Below are 11,399 nucleotides of genomic sequence, written 5' to 3' on the forward strand. Positions count from 1 at the left end.
CTCTAATGGGCGTCTGTGCGCTGCCCCCTGCCTAGGGCTCCGATCGATACCGACTCAGAGCAATAAAGCTTTCCCCTGTCATCTCCACAGAATACAAAGCAGTATGGGGAAAGAGAGAGAGAGAGAGAGAGATAGGTGAAAAGCTGTTCCGCTAGCCAGGCCGATTTCCTACACCCCCCCCCCCTCCCAACCAGCCCATATACCCCCATCTAACAGCAGTCTAGCCCCCCCCTCCATCCTTCTCTCCATCTCACAGTCCACCTTTCCTTTCCTTTCCCTAAATGTAGCACGGCTCCCCTGTGCCGCCTCTGAGTAGGGCTTGATATCTCCCTGCGCTCATGAGGAGAGAGATAAATAATGGCCAAAGAAACTCTTATTTTAGTTATTATCACAAACACTGAGACAAGGACGGATAGAGAGAGACGGCCAAGTGGGGCATAAAAAGGAAAGGAAATTAAACAATAAAAGAGGTAAGAATTGGCAGCTGGAAAAAGATGGAGAGACAAAGAGAGAGAGAGAGCGAGCGAAGGAGAGGTGTAGTTTAGGAAGTGAAATGGGATGAGAAGAGAACGAAGGGGGAATGAAGTGATACAGAAAGGAGGGGGGCGGAAAGCAAAGGAGAAGGGGATTATGGGAGAGAGAAAGATGGATGTTGTGATAAAGATGGAGGGTGAGAGGGAATATTGATGAGTAGGACTGACAGGCGGGCAGGAGACAGCGAGGAGGAGGAAAAAATGCAGCGGGGAAAAGGTGAAAGGCAGGTTAAAGGTCAAATTATTCTGGAAAATGTAAACCAATAATATTTAATCTGCGCTACAACACTGACACTAATGGAAAAGACAGAAACTGAAGGGGGAAATCAAATAGGGATGTGCAAAGCTAATACTATTCATGGAAGATAAGTCACACCTGATTATAAGTTGCACCAGATCAAAATCGCTTTGTTCAAATGGAAATCACACACACACTAGTACAGCTATCTTTATGGGGACTTTCTGTTGATGTAATGATTTTTATACTGTACAAATAGTATATTCTGTCCCCTACCTCAACCTTACTACTAAGCCAAACGCCTACTGGATACAATAAGCATTTTTTCATTTTAAAAATACTTCATTCTATGTGATTTATTAGCCATTTTCCTCAAAGGGACCAAAAAATGATCCCACAATCACAATGCCAGAGTTTACTGGTAATAAGTAGGCCCAAGCGGAATCTGTCCATGCAGAAATCTGCAGATTTCCACAAAGTTTTAGCCCATTATTAAGTCTATTTATTTACTTGTGTAAATGTGTGTAAAGTTATATTTATTACGTTTTTACTTAATTTCAGTAATATTTTTGTGATATAATAATAGTAATATGAAAATGTTGATATGATTTATTTACAATACAGTTTGCAAAGTAATATTTTCTATCCTTTAGTAGATATATTATATGACAGACTTACTTTGTTTACCAAATAAGTGGATCTAATTGGATTTGCATTATTAATATTAAATAAAAGTTAAAAAGGTATTTATTTCATGTATTAAGTTTTTAGTTATGATACTCCTAAAATCATTCTGCATAAATCCGCAGATTTATTTCACAAAATTCTCCGCTGATATAGCAAAAATGTCCACAGATTCTGTCTGGCCCTACTAATGAGGAATGCAATGTACACACACACACACACACACACACTGCATTTTATGTCTTTAATTACAAATAATATTAAGCCTTAATATAATAAAAACATTTGCAAGCATGCATTTTACTTCTTTCCACTTATTAATTTTTAATTTTTCAGTAGTAAAATATTATACTGCATTCATTATAAAGATTATAAATTAATTACAGAGCTAAAAAATGTATTAATTACAGGAAACTAAAACATGTGGTGTGTGGGTAACTGCACTTCATAAATGTTCTATTTTGGCACCAATTCTTTGCTTGCTTGATGTTAATTGCATTTGATAAGGCTCATCAGTAACACTTCATAATAACTACACACTGTGAATCATTTATCAAGCATCAGCAAATAGTGAATTCATTATTTGTTAAGCATTAACTCTACATTAATAAACGTTAGTAAGCAGTTTATAACTGCAGATACAAATGCTTTATTCTTGACATACAAGCACATGTATAACATGCTTAATAATTGTGTTTTCATCCTTTGTTAATGATTAATTTTTTCATTACTAAAGTAAGTATTGCATTATTTACAAACCAGTTATTTAAAAGTAGTCAATGGTTTTTAAAGATCATATATAAGATCAATTCTTATTATTCAGGCACATAGTAATAGTTAATGTGTAAGTTAATAAATGCTTTATTAACTTAACTTCATCCAGTTTTGTGACCTAATCTAAAGTGAGGACTATTTATGTTTTTTAAATCCCTTAGGTTTAAGGTTTAACAACTTTATTAATCCCACCAGGGACAATTAGATTAGGGTAATAGCATTTCATGATACAACGAACACATAAAGAGACAAATCACTTACAAACAGTTTATAAAAAATAAAAAATAAATAAATAAAATGACAAGTAAAGGCTCAGTTAAATTCTAAACAGGAAAAAAGAAAATAAACGACTTTATTCATTTGAAGATGCACAAATGAAACTGTATCAAATGTACCTCAACTAAAATAAAGCTACTGTGCAGTTTAAACATCGCTAAATAACATTGAAATGTTGTATCATAACATATTGTTAAATTATTATATTGTTGTTGTTTTATCCAATTTTTGTAGTAATTTTACAGAAATCTTATTTTTAGATGGGATTGCAAACATGATTGTTCATTTGATACTAAGTCTTTAATTGTCATTTATAAAGGATTTACGAAGCATAAATTGTCCACACTTTAGGTAACAAAACTAAGGATTTATTAAGTACATAGTAACCATAATTATATGCCTGAATAATAATATATACAAACGTTGATTTCAATAGTTTAATAATCATTTACTTATTCATTCTGAATGTTCTAAAAACCATCGACTACTCTTAAATAACTAGTTTGTAAATAATGCACTGCTTAATTTAGTAATGACAAATAAATCACTCACAGATTTTGAAAGTATTTATTATTAAGCACATTATAAATGTGCTTTAAGTCAAGAATACAGCATCTGTAACTGCAGTTATAAACTGCTTACTAACATTTATTAATGCAATGTTAATGCTTAACAAATAATGAATCCAAAACATGCTAATGCCTAATAAATGATTTATAGTGTGTAGTTATTATAAAGTGTTACAGACTCATCTTATTTATGGATGTAATATGCAATTCTTGTGTCTAAAAACAATCTGCACTGCGCAATTTCAAGTTGAAGCTTGACATGCGCTAAATAAAACTTTTAAAAGCTAACAATTCAAACAAACAAAAAAGCCAATCTCTCCAGTTGACCATCCTGACCTGTCCGTCATGTCAAAGCAAACGGTTCCTTGTGAAAGTGACAGTGTAGGTGTGAACGTGTCTGTGTTTGTCCTCCATCACCGTCCGCTTGTGCTTTTTCTGCGTGACAGCTCTAGAGTCGCTCCGTCATTACGCCGCTGTCAACCTAATAACATCTCTTCCTCATCTCTCAAAAACAACGCTTTCAGTGTATGTGCGCCTCATCCCTTTTGTTGTACCCTCACCCCTCCATCCTCCCCAATTCAATCCCTCATTTCTTCTTTTATTGGAAAAAGATGGGATGAATCCTTCATCTTCTCTCTTGTAATGCTCTTCTGTTATTATACTGCACTATAGGGCAGGGCGAGGTAGCTAAAAATATTGTAGTGGTCATTTTCAAGCTTTTGACGTTATTTGATATGTTTCTCAATACATACAGATGAAATCAGAATTATTACCCGCCCTGAGTTATTAGCCCCCCTGTTTATTTATTTTCCCTGATTTCTCTGTAACGGAGAGAAGATTTTTTCTTTTTATTTATTTTTTTACTTTTTATTGTAGAAAAAAATCACTTGAAATTTAATATGAAATTACACTTTTTTTACATTTTAAAACCCCCCCCCCCCCCCCCCCCCCCCCCCCCCCCCCAAAGCATCCAAATTCAATTGAACAAATGTATTGAATAAATGTATTGTTATACATGGGCTAGGGCAAATAAAAACATATACATTCAAAAATACACACATATCAATCAATCACATATCAATCAATCTGGTTAATCAAATCAATTAACCAGTAGCGTGAGACATATTTTTTTTTTCTTTTTTAAATATTTCCCAAATTATGTTTAACAAAGCAAGGAAATTTTCACAGTATGTCTGATAATATTTTTTCTTCTGGAGAAAGACTTATTTGTTTTATTTCGGCTAGAATAAAAGCAGTTTTTAATTTTTTTAAAACCATATTAAGGTCAAAATTATTAGCCCCTTTAAGCTATATTTTTTTCGATTGTCTGCAGAACAAACCATCATTATAGAATAACTTGCCTAATTACCCTAACCTGCCTAGTTAACCTAATTTCATGTATATTTTATTTGTATGAAATAAAAAAAATGCAAAATGAATAACTTAAATGAAAGGCACTTTTTTAGTTTTACTGACTTTAATGCTTAATTAAAAATGCACATTATTTTTTAAAATTCAAGTTTTTGAAACATCCTCAAATTATTGAAATATAAATTTTAAACAAATTTACAGATTTTTGTAACTCAAAAGATATTTTCTCTAGTAAGGTTCAAGTTTAAGTGAGCAGTTAGTTAGTTAATGATCCATTTTAGCAGTTAGTTTATATATATATATATATATATATATATATATATATATATATATATATATATCATTGCAGATATATTGTGGTTATTAAAAATGGAATAAGGGTAACTGAGCACATATCATTCAATATAGCATAAATGAATAGATCACTTTGGTCGAGGCTGTATCTATATCACAGAATTGGTGGCACTTTTTTTCTGCTAACACACGTTTCTGTCTACTTTCTAGTAGAAAAAGGTATTTTATCTAGTGAGGTTCAGGTTTAAGTGAGCAGTTAGTTTATATATATCCTCAATATATATATATACAGTGTGTGTGTATATATATATATATATATATATATATATATATATATATATATATATATATATATATATATATAAACTAACTGCTAAAATGGTTATTCAAACTGGAATAAAGGTAACTGAGCACATATGATTCAATATAGCATAAATAAATAGATCACTTTAGTCAATGCTCCATCCATACCACAGAATCAGTGGCACTTTTTTTCTGCTAACACACGTTTCTGTCTACTTTCTAGCTTTATCTTCAAGGTTTTTTCATTTATTTTCTCATCTCTCTTCATCTCCCCCTGTCCTTTTCTTTCCCTGTGAGATTTTACTATCAATTCTCCCACTGTGCACTTCTTTTTCAAGTGGCCCGACTCTCTCTTACATCCGCTTTCCTTACCGTTCTGCCGTATGAATTCCTCTCAGCTCTGCTTATTTCCCCCTCTACCTCTCTGCACAGTAATAATGCTACTGATAGAAAGAGGCCCATGTGTGTGTGTGTGTGTGTGTGAGTGTGTGTGTGCGATTATTGTCGTGTCGGGAGTCAGAGGAATCGATCGATGCAGAAATATGAGGGTCTGTGTCAAAAACAATAACCTCCTATTCCCCAGACACACACTTCCTGACACACACAGCTGCATTCAGACGTACTGATTTAAGCCAAAATATTAAACATGCGCACCTTCATTCAAGGGGAAACGATACACACACCCTCACATTACAGGAAAAGGGCTCCATTTCAGATAGCAGAACTTATCAGCACAAGAGCCGCTCTCCGTTTACCATTTCACTGTCTGTCACAGGGGTAAAAACATACACATAAGCACAGACACACACACACATACACACACAAGAGACCTTTTGCTGCTGTTGCCTGGCAACGTGGACCAGTGACCAATCACAGTGCAGAGCAGTGTCCAGTGATGTCACAGCGTCTGCTGACCAGCAGGGAGGAAAGAGAGAGAGAAAGAGCAAATGTCTGGAAACAATTTAAAAGAGCATCTCCATCCTTATGTTACGGGATGTGCTGATGCTTTAACAGCTGGAGTGGACCGAATGGACGTTTGTGTTTATGGAGGTGAAGAGGTGGACAGAAAGAAAGCTTCCGTGCAACTTTATCAGCCCGAAAGACTAAACACATTTGTGTCGGAGTGATTGCATCTGCAGCGCTAAGAGTGTTTGCTGTGCGAAATAGTTAGTATCTAATCACTCACACACATACGCACGCATGCGGCGTGAGCTGTGACAGCTGTAAGATTGATGGCTCTCTTGAGGCCTGTAGCTTGCGCTTTTAAATGGACAGCTGATCAGATAAACATGGAGAGAAGGAAAGCGAGAGGAATGGATCAAGGAACATACTCGCTTTTGAAGATCATATAGAGGCCTGTTTGGTGGTGGAGCATGTGGTGGTGGGGTTCGGATTGCACATACATCAGGCTGCAGCTCGACACAAAAAGTCAAATTGATGTCATTTGTAATTATTATGGGGAAGCCCTTAGGTGTGACATTTGAATGGAAATCATAAGAGGAGAGGGCAGCTGAATGGCCTGAGACCCCCGTGACATATGCACACATGTCTGTGCTGCGTGACCTCTGGGGTCGTGACCTTTAACTCCAGCAGACGCACAACACAAACACATGCTGCCGATGACCGTGAACCTGACTCCTGGCCCTCTTTGTGTGCAGAGAGAAGAATATTGGTATCACATTTTGTTATAGTAAAAAGGTACATGAAATTATATAGTAAAAAGTAAGTTTAGCTCTAAATATTCATGTCTATATGCAGATTGTTTTACCATAAAAGCTGGTAACTTAAATGTGTCAAGTCTTTGTGTCTCATCCATATCTATTCATTTTTAGCTGTGCAAAACTCATCATTATGGAAGGCTACTGCCGTTTATTATCGTATTTACTTTACTTTTGTTGTCTGTACATCGGTTCTTGGTAGAATTTCATATTTGATACTTGCATGCAACATCCACTCAAAAAAAGATGAGGCACAATATATCTGTTTGTTTATGCCTACACTGTAAATTTTTAAGCTGGATCAAATTAACCTCATGAGTCAGTTGAACTTATGTTATGTTAAATTGACTTAAAACACCTTGCGTAACATAAAATTAAGTTAGAACATAATTAACTTAGTTTAATACGTTACAATTACCTAAAAACATATGTTGTCATGACTAATTGATCAAAAACATTTTTACAGTGTATATGCGTACACTAACCTGTAAAACACACCTTAATTAAAGATTTTAAAAACAGATTTTACATTTAAAATAAGCTATTCAGTTATTAATTTATGTGAAATTAATATTACAATAAGCTTCAAACTAACACTTGTGATTCAAAACCAAAGGTGCATGTGTTATCATCACCTTCAGTTATGGATGGCACAAATCACGTAAATTAATTTTTCTATAGGCCTGTTGTAAGCTCGAAAGCAGGGGCGGACTTAGTGATTTCAGGGCCCGTAGCAATTCTAGGTGCAGTATGAGGCCCAAGCATTAAAACTATTTTTATTTATTTATTAAAATTTTTTTGTAAGTAAACTGCATGTTAAAAATATATTTTAAGGGGAACCTTTATCTTCTTAATGTAAAAATAAATACAATAAATTCACAAATAAAAAAAACAAGTTCCCAAACTAAGCCATATTTGTGATTAGATTTGAATATTTGCATGTGCAGTATGAAAGGAATGTTCCACTATTCATAGGGGCCACCCAGTTTTGAAAAGACGTAAAAAGATTAACATGTTATGCTTATAGACAGATTTTAAAACATTTGATAGAAACTTTATAAAAGAGCTATATGGTTAATATAGACTTCTTGGCATTGGTCGGGGCTCCCTAAATTCCCGGGGCTACTTACCTCGCTTATTGGTTAAGTCCGCCCCTATTCAAAAGGTCGAAATTTCATAAATCAGTCCAGGAGTTTGTATCACTAAATTTACGGTTAATCAGTTTCTGTCGTAATTCAGTTTTCCATTATATACAGTATAGTAGGCCTACTTATGTCACGCGCTGAAAGTTGTTCGGACGGCTTCTGTGAACGGTAAAATCCTGCCTTATATTATCACTTATTGCTGGACCTTTTCTAATAAGTTCTCACTTTTATCTCTGTCAAGGCCCTAAATTACAATTTACACTGGTTTGTAGTGCAACTGGTTTTAGCCGACCTACTGCCTTTAATTTGCTTGGTTGCTTTTTGCTAGTTATTTACCTGTGAAGGTAGCATGCATCCTATTTTACATTACAAAAAAGTAGCTTTGTATTTGTTTTTGAAGTGTTTGTGTGATTTATAGCAAATTTGCTTTTGAAATAACCAGTGTAGTGGAAATGAAGCCTTAGAAACGGGTCTAATCAATCAGGAAATTGGAGGAAAAAACGCCTCGGTAAAAGTGTGTGAATGATGCCACCTTGTGTTTAGAATACAACACTGCAACCTCTTATTTCACCCATTTGTTTTGGATGTGTACTTCACCTTGGATCGACTGTAAATATCTTCAGTAAACTGTTTCTGAAGTCCTCAGAGGTAAACTAGCCATTACAAATTCTTTTTGTTTCGTTTAAAATGGCAACCTTCAGTATTAAACATTCTCTAAACATTCGTTTTCTGATCGCATGCCAGACTTTGGCATCTACTAAATGATTTAATGTAAATGTTGAGATGGAATGCTTTTGCATGCCGTCCATAACATAACATTTGCTTCACACCCAAATAAAATAATCTTATATGAATTTAGATGTATAAAGGCAAGACATCCCATGTGGTTTCTCGTCAAATTAAATTTTGAACATTCATTTATTTTCCTTTGGCTTAGTCCCTTATTTATCAGGGGTTGCCACAGCGGAATGAACCACAAACTATTCTGGCATATGTTTTACGCAGCAGATGCCCCTCCAGCTGCAAACCACTACTGGGAATTTTAATAACATTTGTTGGGAAAAAAAAGTCGAAATATGGGTGAAATAATGCGTATGTAAAGGAATGTTTATGTAAAGAAAAACAAAAACAAACATACCTCTGAGCTGTACCTATTAAAATATGTGAAAAATAAATGATAAAACTACATTTTGTTATATTATAAATAACTGAAAAGATCATGCTGACACACACAAGTAGTTATAAATATACAGTGAAGGCAAAATTATCAGCCCTCCTCTGAAATTCCCTAAATATTTCCCAAGTGATGTTTAACAGAGCAAGGACATTTTCACAGTATTTCCTAGAATATTTTGTCTAATAGAGAAAGTCTTATTTCCTTTAGTTTCACTTCAATAAGACCATTTTTACATATTTTTTAGATCAATATTATTAGCCTTCTTAAAAAATGCCCAGCTGGCTATACAAAAAGCCACTGTTATTCAATAACTTGTTTTCCTAATCATCCTAATTATCCACTGTTATCCTAATACCTTTATCATAATTAACCCAGTTAAGCCTTTAAATTGCACTTTAAGAACACTTCAACTAAATACAGTAAAGTTAGAATTATTACCCCCCCTGAATTATTAGCCCCCTTGTACATTTTTCTCCAATTTCTGTTTAACAGAGAGATGTTTTCAACACATCTCTAAACATAATAGTTTTACTAACTCATTTCTAATAATTGATTGATTTTATCTTTGCCATGATGACAGTAAATAATATTTGACTAGATATTTTTCAAGACACTTCTAAACAGCTTAAAGTGACAATTAAAGGCTTAACTAGGTTAATTAAGTTAACTGGGCAGGTTAGGGAAAATAGGCAAGTTATTGTATAACAATGGTTTGTTCTGTAGACTATCGACAAAAAAATGCTTAAAAGGGCTAATAATTTTGACCTTAAAATTGATTTTTAAAAATTAAAAACTGCTTTTTTTCTAGAAAAAAATAAAACCAATAAGACTTTATCCAGAAGAAAAAATATTATCAGACATACTGTGAAAATTCCCTTGCTCTGTTAAACATCATTTGGGAAATATTTAAAAAAGAAAAAAATTCAAAGGAGGGCTGATAATTCTGACTTCAACTGTATAATAGTTTTAATATATATTTTAAATCATTGTGGTTAGGTTTTTAAAGTCCTAAGTTTGTGGTTTTAGGTTCTTTTTTTAGGTTCTGGTTTTTAGGTACAGTACTGTAGATGTAAACAATAGTCACAAATTTACAAAAACAGTAATCAGATGTTTCTTTCTTTATTTTCTTTCTTTTTTTCTTTATCTTTTTCTTTCTTTCTTTCTTTCTTTCTTTCTTTCTTTCTTTTTTTCTTTCTTTCTTTCTTTCTTTCTTCTTTCTTTCTTTCTTTCTTTCTTTCTTTTTTTCTTTCTTTCTTTTTTTCTTTCTTTCTTTCTTTAGATATTATTCATAGGTTTGATCTTAATATTTGATCCAAAAGCCGTTAAAATTTCCTGACAAATATAAATATCTTTAGTCAGTATTTTATTTCTTTACAAAAGGATGTTTTTTAGTGATTTAAACTAGACAATACACTATCTAACACTTTAAAAAAAGCAACGCAAAATGTTCTTGTCCATAAAAGAACACTTTACTATATTTCCAAAATGTTGAAAACAACAAAAATGTTAATAAATGTAATAACAACAATAATTTTTGCGTGTCCATGCAGTTTTCTGAGCCTACATGTAGCTCGAACAATTAGGCCGTGTATATTTCAAACAGCAAATCCCTGCTTCCTGCTTCAGACACTTCACAGTCACACATCACAACACACACACACACATACACCAGTCCTGTTTTGCTTTCTCTGCATTGTTTAGGGCTCCTACGGGGTGATTCATGCCCCGATGTGGACGTGTGAGGTCGGAAAAAAGCCGTGTGAGCAAAGCCGTCCTCGCTCTATATTTTTCTGCTGGAGGCTTGTGTTGTTGATATACAGTAGAGATACGGCGTGACACGAGGGTTTGAGAGAGGACTCGTGAGCGACTCTTTCCAGCAACCCCAGCACTTTCCAGTGGCACAACTCTCCCCCTCTTTTCACCTCTATCACAGCATCTGCTTAGTTTTTCATCTCTGCTGCCTTCCCACTCTCAGCCTCTTCACCCGTCTCCGCACTTCAGCCCACCGGTCGACAAGCCCTTTACTTCCTCCTCTGTCCTGCTTAACTTCAGCACTTTGAGTCGACTGTACATCGGCGTAAATGTGGCACGTCTGACCCGCTCGACACTTCTGCTCTCGGGGTCAGGAAGTGGGCACAGAGGGGGTGGAAGTGTGGGTGGGCACAGCGTGGAGAGGAGGTGACGGAGGGAGGAGTGAAGGAGGAGTGGAGAGTTCCCCCCCCCCCCCTCGTTATCAGTTTGTTCCTCCTCCTTGGCCGCACACTGACAGAGTCAAGAGAAGTGGAGAAATTGAGGCAGAGAAATAGAGTGTGTGTGT

This window comes from Danio aesculapii, chromosome 16, assembly GCF_903798145.1.
Source record: "Danio aesculapii chromosome 16, fDanAes4.1, whole genome shotgun sequence".
In the NCBI taxonomy this organism is placed as follows: Eukaryota; Metazoa; Chordata; class Actinopteri; order Cypriniformes; family Danionidae; genus Danio; species Danio aesculapii.